Source organism: Conger conger, chromosome 19 (assembly GCF_963514075.1).
Source record: "Conger conger chromosome 19, fConCon1.1, whole genome shotgun sequence".
In the NCBI taxonomy this organism is placed as follows: domain Eukaryota; kingdom Metazoa; phylum Chordata; class Actinopteri; order Anguilliformes; family Congridae; genus Conger; species Conger conger.
Window position 1 is genome coordinate 15,479,351 of NC_083778.1, and position 12,001 is coordinate 15,491,351.

Below are 12,001 nucleotides of genomic sequence, written 5' to 3' on the forward strand. Positions count from 1 at the left end.
GCCCCACCGCTGAACCCCTGCTAGGCCCCTGGGCCCAGCCCTGATCCCCACCCAGCCCCGGGGCCCCGCCCGTGATCCCCGCCCGGCCCCTGATCCCCACCCGGCCCCTGGGCCCCGCAGCTGAACCCCTGCCAGGCCGCTGGGCCCCGCCCGGCCCCTGATCCCCCACACAGATCCCACCGGAAATATCTCCCGGGGAAAAAACGACGTGACAGCCGCACGTTTTCGCGATAACGTAAAACAGCGCGTTACTCAACAAGGGATCGCTTCACACTGCCGCGAAGGAAATGTTTTTACTAAAATGCTGCGTCCCGGTTTGAGTTCCGCAAGCGGGCCGACGTTCACCTTCCAGCTCCAGACCCTCTCCCTCGTCTTCCAGGATTTTTATTTTATTTTATTTGCTTTTTTTTGTCGCTCAAGAAAACTTGCTTGCTTTTTCCCAGATTAAAATGGTAGCACCTGCACCAAGCGCATCAGAGGTTCTGCTGGCAAGTTGGCATAACGGTCAACAAGATATATATGTGTGTGGGGAAAACAATCACAGTGCTCAAATTCAAATTCGCAATTACATTTACAAATTTCAGGGCAATTCCAAATTCAAATGCACTGCAGTAATTGGGGCACCTGCAGTGATTTGAACTGGCGTATCAAATGGGGTGGGTCACAAATACTTTCCCTCCTTCAGAGGGTTATGCACTCTGAATTTTTGTGAGTCACTACTAGACACAACATTTTCATCAATTATTTAAATCTGAGTTAGTTGCATCCACTCTCAGTGCAGTTGGACACCTGAAGGTTAAACTACTAAAGTGAAATGTACAGTTCATTTACCTCAGTTAAGATTCCTCCAAAAGGGATTAAATGTAGTCTGATCTGCCGTAGTTGATTTAACACTAGACTGTTAAACAGGAACATTATTGCTTGGTTGCAACGATGATATCCCAATGGTAGTGTAGTTGTCCAGTAAAGTATTTTTTGTTTCATTAAAACTGAGTGCACACACATAGATCCTCACACACACATACACGCACACACATACAGAGGCAAGTGCTCATGCATGCCCAAACACACACACACACACACACACACACACACGTGCGCGCATTCATGCATATATGTACATAAACACATGGTGTTATTTTTGAGACTTGCTTTCACCAACAATACATTTTTCTTCTCAAACATAGTTTGTATTATTTGTCAAAGTTATGGAAAGTGTTGGTTGGATCTAGAATGCAATCAGAAACACGTTAGTATTTTCTAATCATCGCTATTTTAAAAACAAATTGGTATGCCATGCTCTATGCTGGCAAGTTTTCAAAGGGAACATCCACCGAAAAAAAATAAACTCAAAATTGAGAATGGTGAATGAGCTGGTCACCTGGTTTCCGTTTGAAAAATCTAAATCATGGGTGTAACGTGAATATAATTTATATCAATATTGTTATGGTAAATCCGTTAATGAACAAATGTACTTTTAGTTTGGGACAATTTTCTGTTTTTGTGCTTCTACCTCAAAGAAACAAAGATTTTATTTTATATACAAAACACGCATATTAGCGTTTTTGAAAGAAAATCATGTTACTGATGAGTAGAATGAAACCAGTTAATTGCATTTTAGTTGGGTATTTGTTGACAGGGAATGCAGTCGCTTTGGAAGAGGTGTTTTTTCCAGTTGGGGTTAGGGTTAGTGTTCGGGGTTAGTGGCTAAGTATCGTGGTTCCCGCGCATGCTGGTTTTCATCTCACTCAATCGATCCATTGCTAATTTAATTCACCGGTTAGGGTTGTGTGTAACATCTAAATTCCGTAAATTTGTTCAAGGAAAACGGCTGAAGCAAGTAGCCATATGCGTATAACCACGTTCTGTCCAGATGGCAAACTGTTGAGGCCAAGCAGCTGGAGCGCCTTGTAGCACCTGTGGCTCGGTTCGTTATTGAACCAGACCTCCTGGGACGTGTTGGTGGGCCAGTAGGGGGCGATCTTGCCTCTGGACCAAATCAAAACCCAATGCCCCAGTGGAGTGACGGGTCTATGCTAATCAAAGTCCTGACTCACCGAGGTCATTAAAGACCCCCCCCTCGTGATTTTTCAGGGTTTATAACTCCAGTGCCCTGAGCAAATTGTAAATTACACCGGAGTCATTTTGTCAACCTTCTCACACCTACCTGGTGAAATAAAGGTTAAATGAATGAGCATTTACTCCGTCTTAGGACTCTTCATTTTTTCACCATTTCTTTTGGTACTTGTGTTTACGCACCTTCATCCATTTTGACAAATTTCCAAATATTTGGAAATTTATAGAATTTAAAAAGGAATGTCTTGTCAAATTATCCGAGTCATGCATTTGTTAAATGTGTACAGTCTGTTCGTTTATATTCATGTAGCTATATAAAAGAGCGGTGTAGATCTCGTTCGTCTTACGGTGCAATTCCTAATAGTGAAAGACTCAAAATTGGACAAGTCAGGAGAAAGGAAAGACCAGTAAGAGGAAGACACTTGCTCCCAGTCCCAATCCCCCGTGCAGAAAAGCCTAATTGATCAAAAGACATTTTTTGTGTTCCATACATTGGAGACTCTCGCCATGCGAGGTGGGTCTGCACTGCTTTCTGCAAAAATAAAGAGAGAGGATATTTTTCCATTGTTTAAAAATCCACCTGGAGTGTTCCTTGTGTTCACTTGCAGCAAACACTTCATTTCGCCTCATTGCATTACTTAAACGTCGCAGATTGACTGAGTCAAATTTTCATAGCAACTTGCGTTCTTCTTTCTTTCTAAATGAAAACTGATTTGGGTCAGTTCAATGCATCAGCTGTATACCGAATGAAACAAAATTGAACCAAAAATGTGTATATCCTATTAAACTCAGAAAGTACTGTGGTTTATAACCACACATTTATGACGACCAATTATAATAATGGAAAAAGATTAATAATAAATCAGCACTTTCGGACTATAACCAGCGATGATGGTGGTTTGGCTGTATCAGGTGGCCTGTGAGGCAATGTACAGGAGATGAGATCTTTCAGTCTGATTGGTCCAAGCGACACTGATGAGCTGTGTTTTTCGTCAGTTTAATTTCAGTTTTAACTCCCGAAACAGGAAGTTTCCAAAAGTGCAAGCCAGCCCTATGTAGCAGGAGCCGGGTGGATACGCACACTTAATTTGGCACCACCATGCCTTACTGCTGATCGTTGTGACTCAGAAAATAGCCAAGATTGTCTAATTCAGAACAATTACTGACATTTCTTTCAAGACTGGAGTGAAAATCAGCATACGCAGGGGCTCAACAGAGCCAGGGTTCAGAAACACATTAAGCTGAATTTCTAACTCCCGGCTGGGAAATAAACCTTGTATCGGTCCAATAATTACTGGAGATAGATATTTACTAAAGCTTTTATTTGCCAGTGCACTTTGTCAAGAGCTTGACCCTAGTGTTAGCACTGCAAACACTCCAAACCTGTGCAAACAGGGTAGCCACTTTTACACTTGGAACCAAGTCACAAACATTTGGTAAATTTTTGCGCCTTTTTGAAATTATTTGGCAGTTTCCTCACAAAAAGTACAACTCACAGGCAAATCATTCTTAACACATGACATCTTACACTTGACTATGGAAACAACTTTCTTGCCATTTTCTTGCCATTACCAATTTAAGGTTAGTTGTTGTCAGCTTCTTCCCGGTGGCCAGATACACTGTTAGATAGTCTACCTTTCGCTTGCCAGCAGAAAATTGAGGCCTTTAAACCCGTAATCAGTAGCTGGAAATGGTGTTTCGTATATGCAACTGTTCTTGTGGTGGAATGTACAACTGCTTTTTTTTTTGTATCATCTAACACTGCCCCCTTCAGGCTGCATAGGAAACTGCTGCCAAGACCAAATGCAAGCTTTGAGAGAAGAAACACTTCAGTAACAGCTGCTCTTGTCAGAGAAACATTATTTTTGTAGTTTTGGTTTAATGTCGTGATATCTCTGACAAATGTTTTGGTGTTGCTGGAAAATCTGTGTTGCTGTATTAGGTTTGTATACCTCGGAGTATGACTTTGCGAAATATAATTTGGTAAATTTATCCAATACTGTGGCAATATAATATATCTATTATCTTATATATATATATATATATATTATTCAAACTGTGAACTGCACTTTTGTGGACTAATTATGTTTCAATATTTCATGCTGGTCCTCAAATTACAAATGACTGATTTAATTTTAGACCAGATATCCTGGAGCGAATATGAACAACTCTTTCAGGGCCAGTTTCACAGACACAGATTAAGCTGAGTCTCCATGCAAAACTAAATTTAGACTAATTTTAATCTGTATCTGTGAAACTGGCCTCAAATATTTTTTATTTTTTTCAGGATTCAGGATTAAATGTGCAGAATGACAGTAACATTTGCAAACACAGTGTTGGTGAATGAAACGAACACTTGCATTTAAACCATGAGTGAAATTTGGTTAAATTCAGGCCAGCGTCTAAAATAAGACAAACACATTTAAATGCAGTATTTCTTTTCAAAATAAATCATGGCCCAACCAATATGGAATTAATTTTTTCTGAGACAAAGGCAACCAGGAGACAGTCTAAAGGGACAGTGATGTTTATCAAGCATCAGGGTACACAATCATGCCTCAAAACTCACGTGAAGTTATCCTTTTCACGATAAATGAGACTTATGGACTACATTTCCCCCCCCTTTTCTCCAAATTTGGAACGCCCAATCAAATTCATCATCAGGCAGATGAGCATGCGCCCTCCACTGAAGCGTGTGACATCACACTTGACGTCACACGTGACATCACACGTGACATCAGCAGTCACTTAATCACACCACAGCCTAGCGAGCTGGGCTGGTGCTGAAGCCCAGCGTGGTAGATGGTTTCCGATGCAGCCTCACAGGCGGGACTTACCCTATTGACCAGCAGGGGTCGCTAGTGTGGTCACCCCCCTGCCATCCCTACCGGGTGCCACAGTGAGGATGTCGTTTTGTAGGCAAATTCGGCACTGTCTTCCAATCCTGCTTCCATAGGGATTTTGATTTCTGCCGAAAAACAACCACGGTCTGCGGTTACCATTCATAAGTCAGCGACTACAGTAAGTCTTGATTGGACACATTTTGGGAGGAGCCTCACGATAGGTCAGATTGTGTGTTGCCCTGCGTGACTTCCACGCTGCCCAGATGCCCAAGACCGGACCGTCCGTGTGCCCGAACAGTGAAACAAACAGTGTCTTATCAGGATGAGCCACCCAGCAGTCCCTCAATCAGCCGCTTGCTCTGAGAAACCTGTGCCCGGCCACTAGTCCAGAGAGAATGCAGCTCTTTCTCATCGTCCCACTCTGGGGAGGGTGAACCTACATCCACCCCATAATGGTGCATCACACCAATAATGGGTGGAGCTGTAGCGTAGTGGTTAAGGTAAATGACTGGGACACGCAAGGTCGGTGGTTCTAATCCCGGTGTAGCCACAATAAGATCGGCACAGCCGTTGGGCCCTTGAGCATGGTCCTTAACCCTGCATTGCTCCAGAGGAGGATGGTCTCCTGCTTAGTCTAATCAACTGTACGTCGCTCTGGATAAGAGCGTCTGCCAAATGCCAATAATGTAATGTAATGTAATGGAGCTACACTGTGCTATAATGGGTGTGGCTACATCTTAATAGGTGGAGCTACACCCTAATTGGTGGAGAAGGATCATAATGGGTAGAGCTACATCCTGCAATCATGGGAGGAGCTACATCATAATAGGTGGTGCTACATCCTAATGGGTGGGGTTGGGTCATAATGGGTGGAGCTACATCATAATAGGTGGAGCTACACCCTGCTATAATGAGTGGAACTGCAACACAATAGGTGGTGTTACACCCTGCTATAATGGGTGGAGCTACATCATAATAGGTGGTGCTACATTCTAATGGGTGGGGCTATGTCATAATGGGTGGAGCTACATCAGGCTGTAATAATGGGCGGGGCAACACATTAATGGGCGGAGCTAAAAAAAAAGAGCTGATCGGTGTCAGTAAGATGATGTCACGTGAGGGTATCCACTGAAGGGCATTAGATTAGTTTTCAAAAATGTTCATACAGGAATGGTGTTCATGATAGACTCATGAACAATGCCTGCTCTCATACCAAATTAAATACTGCAATTAGTAGAAAAACACCGAATGTGAAACTGCATATTGGTTGGGCCCCAAAACATTTCATGCCTGTATATGCGCTTTTGTGGCAATCATTCACAAACACAGAAGTATATTAGCTGTCACAAAATATATATATAGTCTATTTTTACAAATAAATATATATGAGACGATATGTTAGAGTAACTTAGGAGGTAATCATTCCTTATATTCTGCAATGAATGTGAGAAATTCAATGTCTCAAGGGAAGAAAACAAATTACAGATAAATAAAAAAATAAAAATTTAGCCATATATGACCACAGGCCAAATGTATGTAACATATATCAGGAGCGAAGCTTGACTATTGTTTGTTGTGTTTTCAAGCATTTTTGGTTAGATTTGTTGTGAGATATTTTGCTTTTAGCTTATGGACCAAAATTATTTAATCATCTTGGTAACAGCAATCAGGTTATATGTAATACACGTGTTTCTAAATGAGGGTTAACTGACTGAGTAATTAAAACACCATTAGCCTTATTATTAAATATGTTATGTGAAACATGTTATTAGTATTTGTTCAAATGACATGTCAAGAGAGTTAGCAATATTAGCTATTTGGTTTATCAATTCATTGATGTATTCTCTGTCTCAATAACAACGACCCATCTGTAAATATCATTGTATGTTCATGTAAATATTACAATTAACACAGTTTTGTCACACAAATGTGTGGGGTATAAATTATTTTTCAGTGTACACATTGTTAATTTACGATATAAAGTACTGAAGAGGTTTATCAATCGGTAATAAAAATTCACTTCATGTTGTCACACAAATAAATCTAACTTAAATGCTTAAATGTTTGTCATCGTTGCTTTGCAGTTGTCATGACTACTGGTGAATACTTGTCTGACTAAAACACATGTTACTAAGGGATGCTGCGTATTACTCATTCGTTTCCAACATAGTCCAGATCCGGTCAAAATAACATGGGTAGATTTGTCCACATACTCGTACATTGTACATTGTTTCTGATGCTAAACTAAGGGTAACCAAGGGTGTCTGGGTGGAATAGCCCTGCCCTCAAACATTCTCAAGCACATCTTTCCACAATTATTTTAAGGAACAAATGACTGATCAAGTTTAAAATGTGTGGTTAAACTGTAGGGAGTTTTTGGGTTGTGTAGTAAAAAAATAAAAAATTAAAAAAAATTAAAAAAAATTATTCTCTTCAAAATATTGTTTACAATGTCATCTAAAATAACCAGTGTAAGCCATGTTTTCATGACACCCAGTTTCTCCCTTCATAAAGAAATGAACAGATAAAACAGCCAAATCCCAGAAAGATATAAAAATGAAACATAGGGGGTGCTCTTCACTCAATTATACTGCCAGGGACATTTCTGAAAACACGGCGGGTTTTATTCTTCTTTTCCGTGCCAATTAAGACGACTCACTTTTACAAATTCCTTAAAATGCATCGACTGACCCTGAAGGGAAAAAAAAGAGTCTAGTATTATGAGTTACACAAGTTGAAAACTCACTTGTGTTTTTTTCTCTTCAGAGAAAACACGAATATGGACGGTGGAGTTTCTGAAGGCATCTGGAAATCTCAAAGCGCAAAACTGGGGCAGAAGAATATTTAGCACATTTTAAACAGGCTGCCCAAAGGTGCTGTATGCAAATGCATTAGTGCAGCAAATGGCAGTGCAGAATTTTGGCCTGCCAAGTGATGGAATTATGGACTAAATATACATTATAATGTGAAAAGGGGAAATGAGGTAGACAAGAAAGGGGACGAAAATGCATAGCTTATAATTAGCTTATAATTACAATTTTTGGCTTTAATGTTGAATCCTGTTAACTACAATTCATTTTTACACGTTTATTTATTTATTTATTTATTTATTTATTTCAGGGTGTCATTTATACTTATTAAATATTGTATTACTCAACATATATTACTTATTGTTAATGTTATTTGTTTTGTTTTTTAGTTTAGTTTTTTTATTGGAACCTTTTCTCATTTTCTGTCAAGACTTCTGTGCTGCAAATGTAAAGATAAAGATAAGGGTTCAATTTAGCGCTGCTCAGCTCCACGTCCTGTGGGCCACTGTCTCTGTAGGTATTTGCTCCTACCGTCAGCTACACCACCTGATTTCACTAATTAGCTTCTCTGAACCAAGCAGGTAAAATAATCAGTTAAAATATAGGTGGTGCAGTGCACAGTAGGAGGTTTAATTGGTTGTAAGCTGGGACCAGAGTTCATTGGGTGTAAATTGCGTTCGTATCTAACGAAAGTTGTATCTTATCCCATATATAGCCAGCAAAGAGAAGTATGATTTGTCTTGAGTTCATGCCTTACAGACAAACTGCACAGTTTTAAAGGGGAGTGCACACCACTTTGTGACAATGTGGTAAAGGAGGATTAATTAAAGGTCCAATAGGTAATTTCTAACTTCAAACGGTCAAGAGAAGAATTGCAGCAACAAACACCTTCAAACCACGAAACTGTTTATCCTTCCCCCTTCTCTGTGAACGCGCTGTCGATGAAACGCCATTGGCTGTGGTAACTAGAACCCATTTTCAACCAATGAGCTTGAACTTTTGTACAGCTATACGATGTTTTGGTACAGAGTACCGGCCGGTCAACTGTATATTTTGAAACCCGAATTTAAGGACTACAAACACAGGCAGAGGGTGAGTCAACATGTCAGTGAGCCTTTTACAATGGTCTTGTAACAATGTTTTAACACAAAAATCTTACCTAAACTCAACCTACTAAGAAGGCAAGTGAGTGTTTGAAAGCGACATTTTCGCAGTAACAACAAACTCGCATAACATTCGCTAGCATCTTCAGTTCCAATTCGGCAAACAGGTAGGTTAACAGCTTTTTACTAGCTACTAGTTTGGTAAAGTTTTACTTCTGAAACTTTCGTTGAACGCGACTACTTTCCTTTATTAACAGAAATTCGGTTAAGAACCAACCTGCAAGCGACGGACGTCTCTCCTCTTTTTTTTTTTTTTTTTTTTTTTTTTAATATCAGACATCTTCGGTGCCTGTCAGTCATCACTTTCAGTCGCGTGCTGGGGGGCGTGGCTCTGTGTGTATGTGGCGTACCAAGTCCGCTCGGCTATTGCAGCATGTTTTGCCGCAAATAAAGTTAACAATGAAATAAATTTAGTTCGAATATTTGACAACGGGGTTTATTTTCGTTCAGCAAAATACATAAAAAGTCATTATTTGCCTGGAGCTGGCTGAGGGCACAAAGTGCTAAATAAAAACAGTAAAAATCAACCCGCCAAAGGGCAGGTGTTCTGGCACGTGCGTGGCCTCTTACTGGTTGAGTACTACTTGCTCAGATTATTCTCCATTGGATGGTCTGTGATCATTGCTATGAATATTTCTATTGAATGTCCTTAGTTGTGTTGGTTTTGACATAGTAGAACATATACAGTTCTTGAGATGAAGGCCAGAGACTCACATCCCCGAAATTTATTAAGACTTCTCTTCGTTTCTATCCACAGAACCACATTCCTGCTGCCAAATATCTCTTTGTGGGTTCAGTCAGGATTCCTCTCAAACATGAACTCACATTTTCCAGCGAAAGTTTATCATACTGTCATTACATTCACAAACGATTTCAGAAAAGCAAATCACCTATATGAATCTGCTTTGTGAAGAGGGGGATGGGGGGGGGGGATACTGGGAAACCCCAAAATGCTTGCTTGTTTATTTTGAGGTCAAATTTTAGGACATACTCTACGTGAACTCATCCCCTGGGCTCTGCCTCATAGTCAGAGCTTTTCAAAGCAAGACCAAAGACATACAGGTCAGGGACTACGGATGAAAATGAGCTCATTCGCTAACTCTGGCGCACTTTACTAATGTTGACTAATGTGCACTGTCTCTGATAAATACAATAAAATAAAGTTTTTGATGCCATCCCGTCAGAAGGTGCTTAAGTTTTGTCACATCAGCTTTGGCGACGGCACGGCAGTGTCTTAAAACTACAGACATTACATTACATTACTGACATTTGGCAGACCGCTCTTATCTAGAGTGACGTACAGTTGATTAGTCTAAGCAGGAGACAATCCTCCCCTGGAGCAATGCAGGGTTAAGGGCCTTGCTCAAGGGCCCAACAGCTGTGCGGATCTTATTGTGGCTACACCAGGGATCAAACCACCGACCTTGTGGGTCCCCTCATGTGCCTTAACCACTACACTGCAGGCCGCTACAGACTCTCCGCTGGAGCCAGAGAGACACAGGGGGACATCCACTCGTAATTTCAGAGTTAGAAAAAAGAAGTAGAGGCATGAAATATGAATGATATAAAGGCTTACGTTACGAATACACGAACATCATTGATTTAAACCTCCCCCAGTGCATTAGAATGGTTACAAGCTGCTGACTAGAGTGTACCACAGCAGCATGAATAGAAATCCTAATCAGGAAACATTGTGATCAATACAGCGGTTTTAAATCAGACACCTTCTCATTTTGATATTTCCCCTTTCAGTATGATAAATATGCTATAATATAGGAATCAGGAATGGGGCCAATACTTTCACGATGCTGTATATATCCTTAATACTTAATACACACCTCTTCTCTTCATTTGGCTCTGTACTCCACAATTTTAGATTTGTAATCAAGTAATTCACATGTCATTAAAGTGCAGATTCTCAACTTTCTATTAACTATAGATTTTGGTTTCACTTTTTATCTTTAGATTTAGGCATCTTTATTTAGTCAGAATTTAAATCCCGCTCATTAAAATTCAAAGATTAGTTGGACAGAAGCCTCCAGAAAAGATTACACTTTGTATTCACACACTCCGTATTGATTGAATGAATATTGGATTGCACAAATTCAGCAAAAATATGAATGACCTACAAATGCACTGAAGCAATTACAGAACAACAGGATAATGAGTAACGCCAGCAATATTTGCGAACTGAACATACAGCAAAATATTTTTGCCTGTGGACTCGAAGCAGTCGTTGCTGCAAGTATATCTCTACATGTTCACAAATTAACCAGTGGGATAAAATATGGATATAACAAGCATATAATTATATAAAGAAAATAGTCTTAGAAAAACAGATTTTCATGAGCTGCTTAAATCCGTTAACTTAAAACCAGTAAATCTGGTGCACCGTATAACTGGTTATTCACTTCAGGTGAATCTCTCACGAGAGGACTTAAGCTGGGTTGTATGCTTCATAGGAAGTCAAACTCATCCGAAATCAAACTGCAGCCAAACATGGTGCTGCATACAAATGTGCATTTAGGGGGGTACAAACTGACACGGGACATGTTGAAACATGGGGACTTTTGCATTTCAGCAAGAATGATGGGTTTTTCACTTATGTATAATAGCAACGTGCTTCTTGTGCGAGTCGCAGGATGATTTGAAAACTTTATCGAGAGTTAATAGTAATTGAGCCCAATTGTGCAGTTGGGCCCAAAAACCCTTCTCCACAAACCACCACGGTTTCCAGAAACTAGACTAATCTCAAAGTAGCATTTTCCTCAGTCGCCTTCAAGTTGACCAATATTCCCGAGCGAGTATTTCAGTCGTCGTTTTCCTGCCACCTTCAGAAAGACATCGAGGACCTTTCTGAAATATCTTCCGCAAAGTGCCCACCTAATATGCCCAAGTCCTTTTCCCAGAGCGTGGGAAAGCAGTGCCGGAGTTTGAAAGGAAAAGACAACCCCTCTAATGCACACTCTTTAAATATTGGATGAGGCCGAACATTTAATGGATGTTAAAAGCAATCCGGCGCGGGTGTACAGGGGTAGATATTCCAGATGAAGGCATATCACGAGCGACTGTGCTCTTGATATTTAAGCCGATGGGCTCAGCATTTTCA